This window comes from Macrobrachium rosenbergii, chromosome 42 (genome assembly GCF_040412425.1).
Source record: "Macrobrachium rosenbergii isolate ZJJX-2024 chromosome 42, ASM4041242v1, whole genome shotgun sequence".
In the NCBI taxonomy this organism is placed as follows: Eukaryota; Metazoa; Arthropoda; class Malacostraca; order Decapoda; family Palaemonidae; genus Macrobrachium; species Macrobrachium rosenbergii.
This window is the reverse complement of record NC_089782.1, coordinates 40,508,822-40,521,321: the sequence shown is the minus strand read 5'-3', so window position 1 is coordinate 40,521,321 and position 12,500 is coordinate 40,508,822.

Here is a 12,500-nt window from a genome sequence, read left to right as displayed (position 1 = left end):
TCTCTCTCTCTCTCTCTCTCATTGTTTGTGTGGGTGTGTAGCTTTCTCCAAGACTTGATTGGAACCACTTTCTCTCTCTCTCTCTCTCTCTCTCTCTCTCTCTCTCTCTCTCTCTCTCTCTCTCTGTGTGTGTGTGTGTGTGTGTGTGTATACGTACGTGCATGTGTGTGTGTTTTCTGTCCCAAAGTTTGATTGCAGTCACCTCTCTCTCTCTCTCTCTCTCTCTCTCTCTCTCTCTCTCTCTCTCTCTCTCTCTCTCTCTCTCTCTCTCCCAAGACTTGATTACGAGGGGGAATGAATGGCCTGCTATTTAATGTTTTGCCAAAGAGTTGATTTTTCCTCAGCAGCCATTGTTTGCTTTGTTTGGACGAGGACTTAGACTCCCCATGAAAGAGAACGATAAGGAAAACAACGCGTTTAAAGGCATTTATCTTCATGACCCAATTCGAAGCTGCTGCGGATTGATGGCCAGGCTATTTGCTCTTGCTCTGTGGTTGTTTGTGTCTTGATAATAATAATGATAATAATAATAATAATAATAATAATAATAATAATAATAATAATAATAATAATATGTAGATATGGTGAGATAATTGTCACTGCGGGCCACTTGCCAATTTTACTCTTTGATGTTTGCGTATGAGAGCGAGACGAAATTACGAAAACTCTACGGATATCGCCACCCAGATTTCATTACCCAACTCCTTATTTGCCATCTTTTTACGTACTAATAATAATAATAATAATAATAATAATAATAATAATAATAATAATAATAATAATAATAATAATAATTATTATTATTATTATTATTATTATTATTATTATTATTATTATTATTATTATTATTATTCAGAAGGCGAAACATATTCATATGGAACAAGCTCCCTCAGGGGCCATTGACTTGGAATTCAAGCTTCCAAAGAATGTGGCTTTCATTTGAAAGAAGTAACAGAGGGTAACAGGAAGTGTAGAAAGAAGAGATTCGGTCATTAGAAAATAGAACGAAATAAATTAACAAATTAATAAATAAACAGATAAAAATGAAAGTAAATTAAAAAAAAATACATGGAGAATTAGTGCAGGGTAGTAATGCAAAGCATCTTCGCTGCAAATGGTAATGAACAATAAAATCAATTTTAGAAAATAATAGTAATAATAATAATAATAATAATAATAATAATAATAATAATAATAATGTTCTTGTGTCCTCCTTCTGGATGCAATTAACAACACACAAAATAACCTGAACACCAGAAATGAAAACAGACTTGTTCATGTTGATTTTTGTCAGGAGCTCTAACCGTGAGCTCAGCCCTACTCCTGGGTCTAGTACGAGGGGATCATTTCCCATTATACCCGCCCAAAGCCTCAAGTTAAATGTTCTGTAGTTTTATGGCTTACGGCATTTGATTCGTACGCCATTGCCTTCACTGCCGTTCTGGCAAATTTGCTTGGCTCTTCCATTTCCATAAAAACTTGACTGAGGTCTTTTGAGTTATATGTATATGTATATATATATATATATATATATATATTTGGCTCTTGCTTATCAGAATTAATTGTTGATATCACCGTGACTAAACTAAAGTAGTGATTGTTTAGTTTATTTTTTGTCATGAGATACATATATTAATCCCTTTTTAAAGAATAGGAATCGGTTATTTAATCATATATATATATATATATATATATATATATATATACATATATATATATATATATATTTATATATATATAAATTGCATATATATATATATATACATATATATATATATACATATATATATATATATATATATATATATATATATACATATATATATATATACATATATATACATATATATATATATATATATATATGTGTATATATATCCATATATATATGTATATATATGTGTGTACGTGTGTTTTTCGTATATACATTTAAATGTGTTTATATATAGACACACACAGATAGATATATAGATACTCTTTGATATGAAATTCACGTTACCTTGGGAATAACTTACATCCAGAGTGAATTATATGTAATAAATACATCTATCCCTGCTAGAATTCGAACTTATGCTCTTAGGGTTTGATACGGAGGTAGACAACGGACTGTTCCACTAACCTTACCGGGTCGGATGCACAACATTTATAATTCTCTTTTAAAGGGTAATGTATTCCCTAGATAAAGTAAATTCGATATCAGCCTCCCCAACATAACATCAACACTCATGATGAGAAACATCGTTACAACCAGGCCTAAATCGCAAGTCTGATATCGCAGGAGGCGTGAATGGCTTTCAATAGGAACTGCGCTGGTCAATGACGGTCGCTCTTATGATGGGGAACATTACAGTCCTTGGGGGATCCAAGGGTTCTGGGACCTTTCGGGGTGTAAAGATTCAAGTTTGGAGGAGTGAAAGTGTTTCATTATAAACTGCGCTGAACGCAGACTGGCTGCAAAGTGCTGGGACATTTTGTAGTTCGAGGATTAAAATGGAGAAGTAACCTGGCCTGTGAAGTTTCCAAAGCTTAATATTTCTGAATTGTGAAATTTGTGGAGAAGTTTCATTTTAGATTCTGGATAGTCTGTGAGTTTTTGTCCATACTTATCTGTATATTTGAGTGTAGGCCTCTTGTAGTTCTAGTGTGGCTCTGAAGAAGGCCTAGATGTGCTACGAGAGTGTTTAGGTGACTTATGCACATTGATTCGTGTCGAAAATAAGAAGAGACTGGCAGAAAAGTACATATATACGAACCCATGCATATTTATACACACATGTATATATATATATATATATATATATATATATATATATATATATATATATATATATATATATATATATATATATATATTTGTATAAATCGTATATGTAATGTATTCATTCAAATGCATATTCATTGTACTAATACAACAGCGTGAAGTGCTGTATTAATATGCCCGTTCCTCCTTCCTCTCCCATTTCCTCTTTTCCTCACAAGGAGAAGCAAAACCTCGAATGGTTGCCCTTGAAAAGAGTGCAGAGTTATGTTTGGCGCGGACCCCTTGGTCGTTACATATCTTAGCACTCTTTAGCTAGAATACCGAGAGAGCCCTTTCCCTTGTACGAAATAAATAAAGGAAAAAGGATCTCTTTATGTACATGTACATTAGCATACGCACGCACACATATATATACATATATAAATATATGTATAAATATAAATATATATAAATATATAGTATATATATATATATATAAATATATATAAAGTAGGCAATGGTTTGCAATTAAACTCTTGGCATTAATATCGCGAGTACTAAAATCCATAAAGCCATTTCTTTTCCTTGCTTACGACCACCATTTTGGAGCTGAGATGCTAACTGCCATTTTGGGTGAAAAATTATACTTTATTTATAACTTCTTGTTAAATGTATCTTACTGCTATGTAAATACTGCAGTGTCGTATGTTTTTGTATTGTCTCAAGTAGAGTTTCTCCTTGCCAATTATATTTATAATTACATCTGTGTGTATATATTATATATACATATATATATATATATATATATATATATATATATATATATATATATATATATATATATATATTATTATATATATATATATATATATATATATATATATATATATAATATTAAATATAAATATAAATATATATTAATATTTGTATATATCTAATATATATAACATATATATATATTTACATATATTGGTGTGTGTTTGTGTTTTTGAGAGAGAGAGAGAGAGAGAGAGAGAGAGAGAGAGAGAGAGAGAGAGAGAGAGATAATATTGTAGCATATACGCGGTTTCCCGATAGACAGAGTAGATCGAAAATGTTTTACCATTCCGATTCTAGGCTCGAATCTCGGGGGCTATGACCTCCTGCAATCGGCTAACTACCAGGTACGTAATTCACAGGCTAGGTCAACAGATATGGGTTGGGCGCTAACAGAACACGTCTATATTGCATTTTCTTGAATCAGGACACGAACTGTTTGGCTTTTAATTTCCGCATGTCTGTATGTATATATATATATATATATATATATATATATATATATATATATATATATATATATATATATATATATATATATATCGTTTTTTATCACCCATTGCTTTCGGGTAATTGATATTTATAATAGATATCGTTGCCATTGCACTGAGATGGACTGTGACGAATTAAGAGAATTTTTTTATTTATTTTTATGCTTGTGATCAGTTGTCGTTATTTTTCTGGTATTGGTGCGTTCGTGGTACAACCATACTTGGAAAATACTATTGTTATTATTATTATTGTTATTATTATTACTGTTATTATTATTACTATTAATAGTAGTAGTAGTAGTAGTAGTAGTAGTAGTAGTAGAAGTTTTAGCAGCAGCATCAGCAGTAGTAGTAGTAGTGGCAGTAGTAGTAGCAGCAGCAGTATCATCAGCAGTAGTAGTAGTAGTAGTAGTAGAAGTAGTAGCAGCAGCAGCAGTAGTAGTAGTAGTAGTAGTAGCAGCAGCAGCAGCAGCAGCAGCAGCAGCAGCAGCAGCAGCAGCAGCAGCAGTAGTAGTAGTAGTAGTAGTAGTAGTAGTAGTAGTAGTAGTAGTAGCAACAGCAGTAGGAGCAGCAGTAGTAGTAGTAGTATTAGTAGTAATGATTACAAATCAACAAGACATTGCTTTTACCGCCCCACTGACCTAAAGAAAAAAAAAATCACTGCAAATCTGACTGTTGTTATTGTCGGTGCAAAAATCCCGCCTCCTCTGCTGTTGGTACAGAACGGCCGTCCTGTGTGTCCACGTAGGATATCTTTCCACCCGTGCGCCTTTAATATTTGAATCCTTCGCCCCCACCTTCGATCTCTGTCGCCCATATCCTCCACTTTTCGCGCCCCGGCAGCCTACCTCCGTCCCTTAAACGGACGGGATTCAATTACAGACAGACGGCCTGCATCGAACTGTCTCTTATCGAGGAGGCGTTTCCGTCCAGCCAGCAAAAGTGTGACGCACTTATGATTTTCTCAGAGGGGAGGAGGGGGCGGGGTTGGGGTGGGAACGTATCTCCCAAATTCAAAGCTTTTTTTTTTTTTTTCTCGAGGAATAAATGGTTCTTGAAATTGACCCGTTCGCGTGTGATTTGGACAGATAGATTTCTTCAGCACTGTCTGTTTGTTTTGTTATTTTTTTTTGTTTATTTACTTTCTTCGCCTTCTTGCAAAGAATAGTGTTTGTATGAAATGATTCGGTCGCTATGATATGAGAAATGGAGTCTTCAATTCTGCTTATTTCTCAAAAAAAATAGAAAGCGAGTGATTTGTTGCGCATATGATTTGAGAAATTGCTTCCATAAACTTTTTATATTGCAATATATACACATATATATATGTGTGTGTAATATATATATATATATATATATATATATATATATATATATATATATATATATATATATATATATGTATATGTATACTGTGTATATGTATATATATATATATATATATATATATACATACATAGATATATATAAATTTTATGTATATTATATATATATATATATATATATATATATATATATATATATATATATATATTATATGCACACATACATTTGCATATATTTAAACTTATCTTTTCACCCTATATTTATACTTATATTTTCACCCTTCCATTGTCTTCAGATATAAAAAATTTGCAATGCTATAACATATGCAGTATAATATAAAGACGAATTTTGTAACATGATACACTCATCTCGAAACATTTGGGAAGACTGCAACGCATTGTCCAACCTAAAGACAATAATTCGTATTTTCAGACCTTTTATATCAGTGGCAAAAAATCTTATCAAAACTTTAAAACAATTCATTTAAGCCCTGTCACTTACAACCTCTTCCAAGTCATAGGTATTTCAACGTATAATTCGGACCCCTCCTTTACTTTCATCGTATCACACTTGTTTTAACCTCTTCAATAAAATTGGATAGATTTAGGGATTTGCAAATGAATGTTCTAGTCATGAGAGACCAGTAGAGGACGACGAATCTGGAATTCAAACAAACAGATTAGATTCAACCTCTTGTATTTCCTCTTAGCTTTTACGAAGCTAAGAGAAACAGAAAAAGAAAATCTTTTACTAGATGGAAATAAGAATACCGTATATTCTTATGTAAGAAGATTCAGCCATATCTTTATTCCTTCTTTTTCGCCCCCATTTTGCCGAATTCGGCCAAAGGGAAAATGTTAAAGGATCAGAAAGAAAAGATAATCACCCATAAGATTCTTCTTTATTCATTTCACTCCATTTATTTCCGGTCTTACGCTACCTTCTACCTAATCCACATAAAAAATATTATACTAAATTACAAACAGAAAAGTAGAATCAATCCCTCTAAGCAATGTAGTTAACTAAAATTTCATCCCTTCGACCAAATTCACTTTAAAAAAAAAAAGCTAAAAAACAGGCAAGTAGAATAATTCCCTTTAAGTAATATAGTAAACTAAAATTTCAAGAGAAACTGATGTAGCCATAGAATTCTTCCCTCAGACAAGGTCCGCTTCATCCCTCCAACCAAATTCACCTTAAAAAAAAAGGGAAAAAAGGGATTATGAAGATCCAGAAACCGAAGGAGCGAATCAGTCTTGCGAGTGAACTTTTTTCATATCGCGCGAATAATTTTCAACCCTTTTGAACATCGGGGAGAGAGAGAGAGATATGCGCCTCCAGTTCGAATATTGAATTGCCGTCCGTCTCTGAAGAGAGAGAGAGAGAGAGAGAGAGAGAGAGAGAGAGAGAGAGAGAGAGAGAGAGAGAGAGAGTAATTTCTTGTGGGGGCTCGCTCTCGACACTGCGAGATGAAATATTAAGTAGGAGAGGATAAAAAAAGCAAACAAAAACTGGAGAAAAGAGAGAAAGCGTAACCGTTTTACTGATGTGATCTCGGCGTTTCGGGTGAATATGGGACCCACTCTTCAGTGGGTCTTGGGTGGGTACAGAACCCACTCTTAGTGGGTCTTGGTGAGTACAGAACCCCTTCTTAGTGGGTCTTGGGTGGGTACAGAACCCACTCTTAGTGGGTCTTGGTGAAAACCCACTCATAATGGGTCTTGGGTGAGAACAGAACCAACTTATAGTGGGTCTTGGGTGAGTACAGAACCCACTCTTAGTGGGTCTGGGTGAGCACAGAACCCTCTCTTTTAGTGGATCTTGGGTGAGAACAGAACCCACTCTTAGTGGGTCGTGGGTGAGTACAGAACCCACTCTTAGTCGGTCTTGGGTGAGAACAGAACCCACTCTTAGTGGGTTTTGGGTGAGAACAGAACCCACTCTTAGTGGGTCGTGGGTGAGTACAGAACCCACTCTTAGTGGGTCTTGGGTGAGAACAGAACCCACTCATAATGGGTCTTGGGTGAGAACAGAACCAACTTATAGTGGGTCTTGGGTGAGTACAGAACCCACTCTTAGTGGGTCTCGGGTGAGCACAGAACTCTCTTTTAGTGGGTCTTGGGTGAGAACAGAACCCACTCTCAGTGGGTCGTGGGTGAGTACAGAACCCACTCTTAGTGGGTCTTGGGTGAGAACAGAACCCACTCATAGTGGGTCTTGGGTGAGTACAGAACCCACTCCTAGTGGGCCTGAGGTGAGTAACGACCTGGGTTTTGATCTTGCGCGCAGGAGCGCCGCTGGCTACCCTTCCCCTTATTTTGCCCCTTATGCTTCTCCCATAAGGTCATGACCCTAAAAAAACTTAAATATAAAAAAAAAAACATTTCTTTTTTTAGAGTTTTTACTTCTTCATGCCGGTTAAGCAAGAAACCTGTAACAAGAAATAAAAAGAAATATAAAAAAAATGATGAAGAAGAATTGATACAAAATATTCCATACGAAATATCATCGTTTCTCTTGTGTTTCCACTACGTCTGTAATCCTCCCATCCATGGCCTTCCAGGAAGAAAATAAAACAGAAAAGATAGAAAGGAATTCATCAGAAGTTTTTCTTTTGGTCTTTCGTAAGTGATTCTGTTCCTCCCAACTCCCCTCCCCTCCCCTCCCCTCTCTTCTCTCTCCTCTCCTCCCCTTCCACCCACAAGCCACGGCCCCATAGGGAAAAGAAATTGATAAAAAGATCTCGGTAAAGTTTGAAGGAGGGTCAAGTTCTTATCACCCGTCCTTTCGTTAGTTTGTCGGTCTGTCTGTCTGTCTGTCATATCTTCACAAACTCCTGAACGAATTTTAATAGAAGTCCTATAGAAATTTTATATTTTTTCTGGTTAAAACAAATGTCTTTATGAAGAAAATCTTACCTTTTTCCCGTGAGATGGGAGGTTACTGAACAAACAAAGAAAGAGAGAAGTCGATAAAGTAGCAGGGGAAGTCATAAAAGCAGAGAAAATAGAAAAAGGACTTGATGCCATTTTATGAATCTCTCAGGGTTGACAAAATTTCGGATAAAGTTCGGATCGGAAAATATTGTCCCAAATTCCCCAAAGAAAAGGAGAACCTTTACCCGAGCAAAAAAGAGAAAAAAAATCACCAATCCAATATCTTATTTTCTTCGTCTTCTTTATTCTTCTGCGTGTTATTTGCTTGTTCTTTATTTCTGTGCATACTCTTGTTTACGATGTTTCCTGTTTGCATTTTCTTTGTTATTCTGTGTCGCATCTACTCTTTATTCCATGTTTTCTATTTTTTTTTTATATTCCTTATGAATTCTCGTATTATTTTTGTCTTATTCTCCTTTCCTTCTATACTCTTTTATGTCTTTTTACTTATTCTTCGTGATTCCTCTGACCTTTTGAAGTATGCAGGAATTCGCTTTAGAATTAAAAGCAGTCATTTGCTCTGGCACAGATTTGGTAGTGATATTTTCTACCGTTAGTGTCTTGCACGATGTTATTTTAGCGGACGCTGAAAAGAAAAGTTGTGGAAGTACTTCGCGAATATTTCGGTGCGTCAAAAGTTCTCTTGACATAGTTATTGACTTCAGTAAATGTTGCGCTGCTTTTTATTCATTTACTGTTTTGTAACGAGGTTAATTTTGCATTTACAGAAAAGGAATCTTCACGAAGCGTTTTGCGAATATTTTGGAGCGTTAAAAATAATCGTGCATCTGCGAAATTCAAGTAATTGTTGTTAATAATTAATGTGTAAACTGTAGAACTATTAGCGCCCAAAAGCAAAGATTTAGAGATTTAAGAAGGCATTGTTTTAGGTGTTTTAGTTTTCTGTAAAAGAAAACTATTGTGCCGGCTTTGTCTGTCCGTCCCCACTTTTTTCTGTCCGCCCTCAGATCCTACGAACTACTGAGGCTAGAGGGCTGCAAATTTGTATGTTGATCATCCACCTTCTAATCATCAAACATACCAAATTGCAGCCCTGTAGCCTCAATAGTTTTTATTTTATTTAAGGTTAAAGTTAGCCGTATTCGTGCGTCTAGCAAGGGTATAGGACATGCCACCACCGAGCCGTGGTTAGTTTCATGGGCCGCGGCTCATACAGCATTATGACGAGACCACCGAAAGATAGATCTATTTTCGGTGGCCTTGATTATACGCTGCAGCGGCTGTACGGAAAATTCGATTGCACCGAAGAAACATCGGCGCATTTTTTACTTTTTTTTTTTTGTGGCTTAGAAAGTAAAGGATTTACTCATTGTCTCGTGCTCAGGAAAATAAAAGAGAGAAAAATAGATAAGCAACGTGGGCAACGGAAGGACCAGGCCAGTTCCGAAATCTTCTCATTACACATAAATTGAGCAATAACTCTGGTAATTAACCTACGTGCAGTCTGGTACAAAGAATCTCGGTGAGAGAGAGAGAGACAGGCAGAGATTAATTATGACCAGTAAAAATGTGCAATCACTCGACATCATGAGTCTTGAAGAGAATCAGAGAACAAATGAGAGATAATTGCGTACCACTGACGAACAAGCAAAAGTAATGTTAATTGCTGCTGAACGTGAACTTAGATAGAGAGAGAGAGAGAGAGAGAGAGAGAGAGAGAGAGAGAGAGAGAGAGAGAGAGAGAGAGAGAGAGAGGTGGTTTGATGAAGAAAAATCAAGCCGTTGCTGTAAATCAAGAATTTTGGACGGACAGAGAGAGAGAGAGAGAGAGAGAGAGAGAGAGAGAGAGAGCCAAAAGATTTGATCTAGAAAATTCGAGCCGTTGCTATAAATCATGAATTTTGGACGGACAGAGAGGGAGAGACAAAAACAGGGAGAGAGAGAGAGAGAGAGAGAGAGAGAATTATTATTTTGACGACCAAATAAAGATAATGCAGTTGTTATAAAAAAAAATTTCAGGAACTCGTGATTCCTTTTCATTTATATGACCTGTTTACTTACTTTATTTGAAAAATTATTGAAAACGTTTTACTAACAGTAAAACACAAGACGCAAGGTTTTTATCTGATATTAAACAAAACTCATATAAATAAGCACTCTAAATCATGTACTAAAAACTCTTGTATTTGAATTAAATGCTCTGTTCATTTTTAAAGTTCAATTAATATTGTGTAATTTTATCTTCGAAAAACGTCATTACACCTATCAGTTCGTCATTATTTTGTCTTATCCGATAACCAATCATTCACTGTTTGGTTCTAGGTTGTTAGATAACTTTGTCCAATATCTACTATTTGGGCAACCCACAGGCAATGGAACATTCCTGAAATTACGTCTGGGGATAAAAAAGCATCTCATCTTGAGTGCATCCCCGTGGGGGGGATTAGTGCCGTCAGTGCACCTCACATGGTGCACTGTAGGCATTACCTAAGGTTCTTTGCAGCGTGCCTTCGGCCACTAGTTGCAAACCCTTTCATTCCTTTTACTGTACCTCCATTCGTATTCTCTTTCTTCCATCTTACTTTCCACCCTCTCCTAACTATTGATTCACAGTGCAACTGCGAGGTTTTCCTCCTGTTACACCTTTCAAACCTTTTACTCTCAATTTCCGTTCCAGCGCTGAATGACCTCATAGGTCCCAGTGCTTGGCCTCTGCCCTAAATTCTATATTCAATTCAATTCAGTTCAAGAATGAGTGAATAAATAAGTAATAACTCAAGTAAGTAATAACTTCATTCATTACCTGTGCGCTTTTTACCTGATAATTCGGGTCATTTGCAGACTGTGGCCTCGCTGCGCGCATCGTACCCGGGGTCATGAACGATCTGATTGTCATTGTAGCGACAAGTAGGTGTCAATCAACTTCGAATTGGCTGGGATAATGAAAACGGAAAGATATTGATGACGCTCAGCGCTCTTCGTGAGGCTATTGACAGTAAGTGCTTGAGTGATGTACTGTTGACGTGGATGCTTTTCGCGTACCGTGGGAGCTTATCGTTTTTACAAGGGGATATATATATATATATATATATATATATATATATATATATATATATATATATATATATATATATATATATATATATATATATATATGTATATGTATGTATGTATATTTACATGTATATATATATGTATATATATTTATATATACAGTATATTTAATTATATATATTATATATATACTGTATATATATATTTGTGTGTGTACATATATATATATATATATATATATATATATATATATATATATATATATATATATATATATATATATATATATATATATATATATATATGTATATAACTATATATAACTACATATATGTATATATATACATATATACTGTGTATATATATATACATATATATATATATATATATATATATATATATATATATATATTTGTATGTTGTTGGTGTTGTGTGCACAACCTCATAATATAGACATATACTTATACAGATACAAACAAAAGCTTAGACTTAACCTATTATTAAGTCTAAGCGCATGGCATTGAACAAAAGAACAAACCTTTGTTGATAACGAAGAGCAAGTAAAAAATGCTCCGAGGTTTCTTCAGCGCAATCGAGTTTTCTGTACAGCGTATAATCGAGGTCACCGAAAATAAATCTATTTTCCGGTGGTCTCGGTAAAATGCTGTATGAGCCGCGGCCCACGGATTTTTAACCACAACCCGGTGGTGGCCTATCCTATATCGTTGCCAGAAGCACGATTATGGCTAACTCTAACCTTAAATAAAATAAAAGCTACTTGAGGCTAAAGGGCTGCAACTTGGCATGTTTGATGATTGGAGGGTAGATGATCAAGATACCAATTTGCAGCCCTCTAGCCTCAGTAGTTTTTAAGATCTGAGGGCGGACAGAATAAGTGCGGACGGACAGTCAAAGCCAGCACAATATTTTTCTTTTACAGAAAACGAAAAATCGTTTACCGGCAATATTATTTGCTTTTGCTCCAATCACAAGAGTCAATACATTAGCAATTACATTTGCAATTGATTTATTTATGTTCCATTGCCTTGTTAAATTTTGAATTAGCCGCGCATCCAGTTTGCTTCAGAAGCTTGTCAATGAAGTTTTGGAGGTATTATTATCGTCCTTCGTTTGGTCGATCAGTCGAACCATTTTTGTTTAACAGTTTTTAATTTC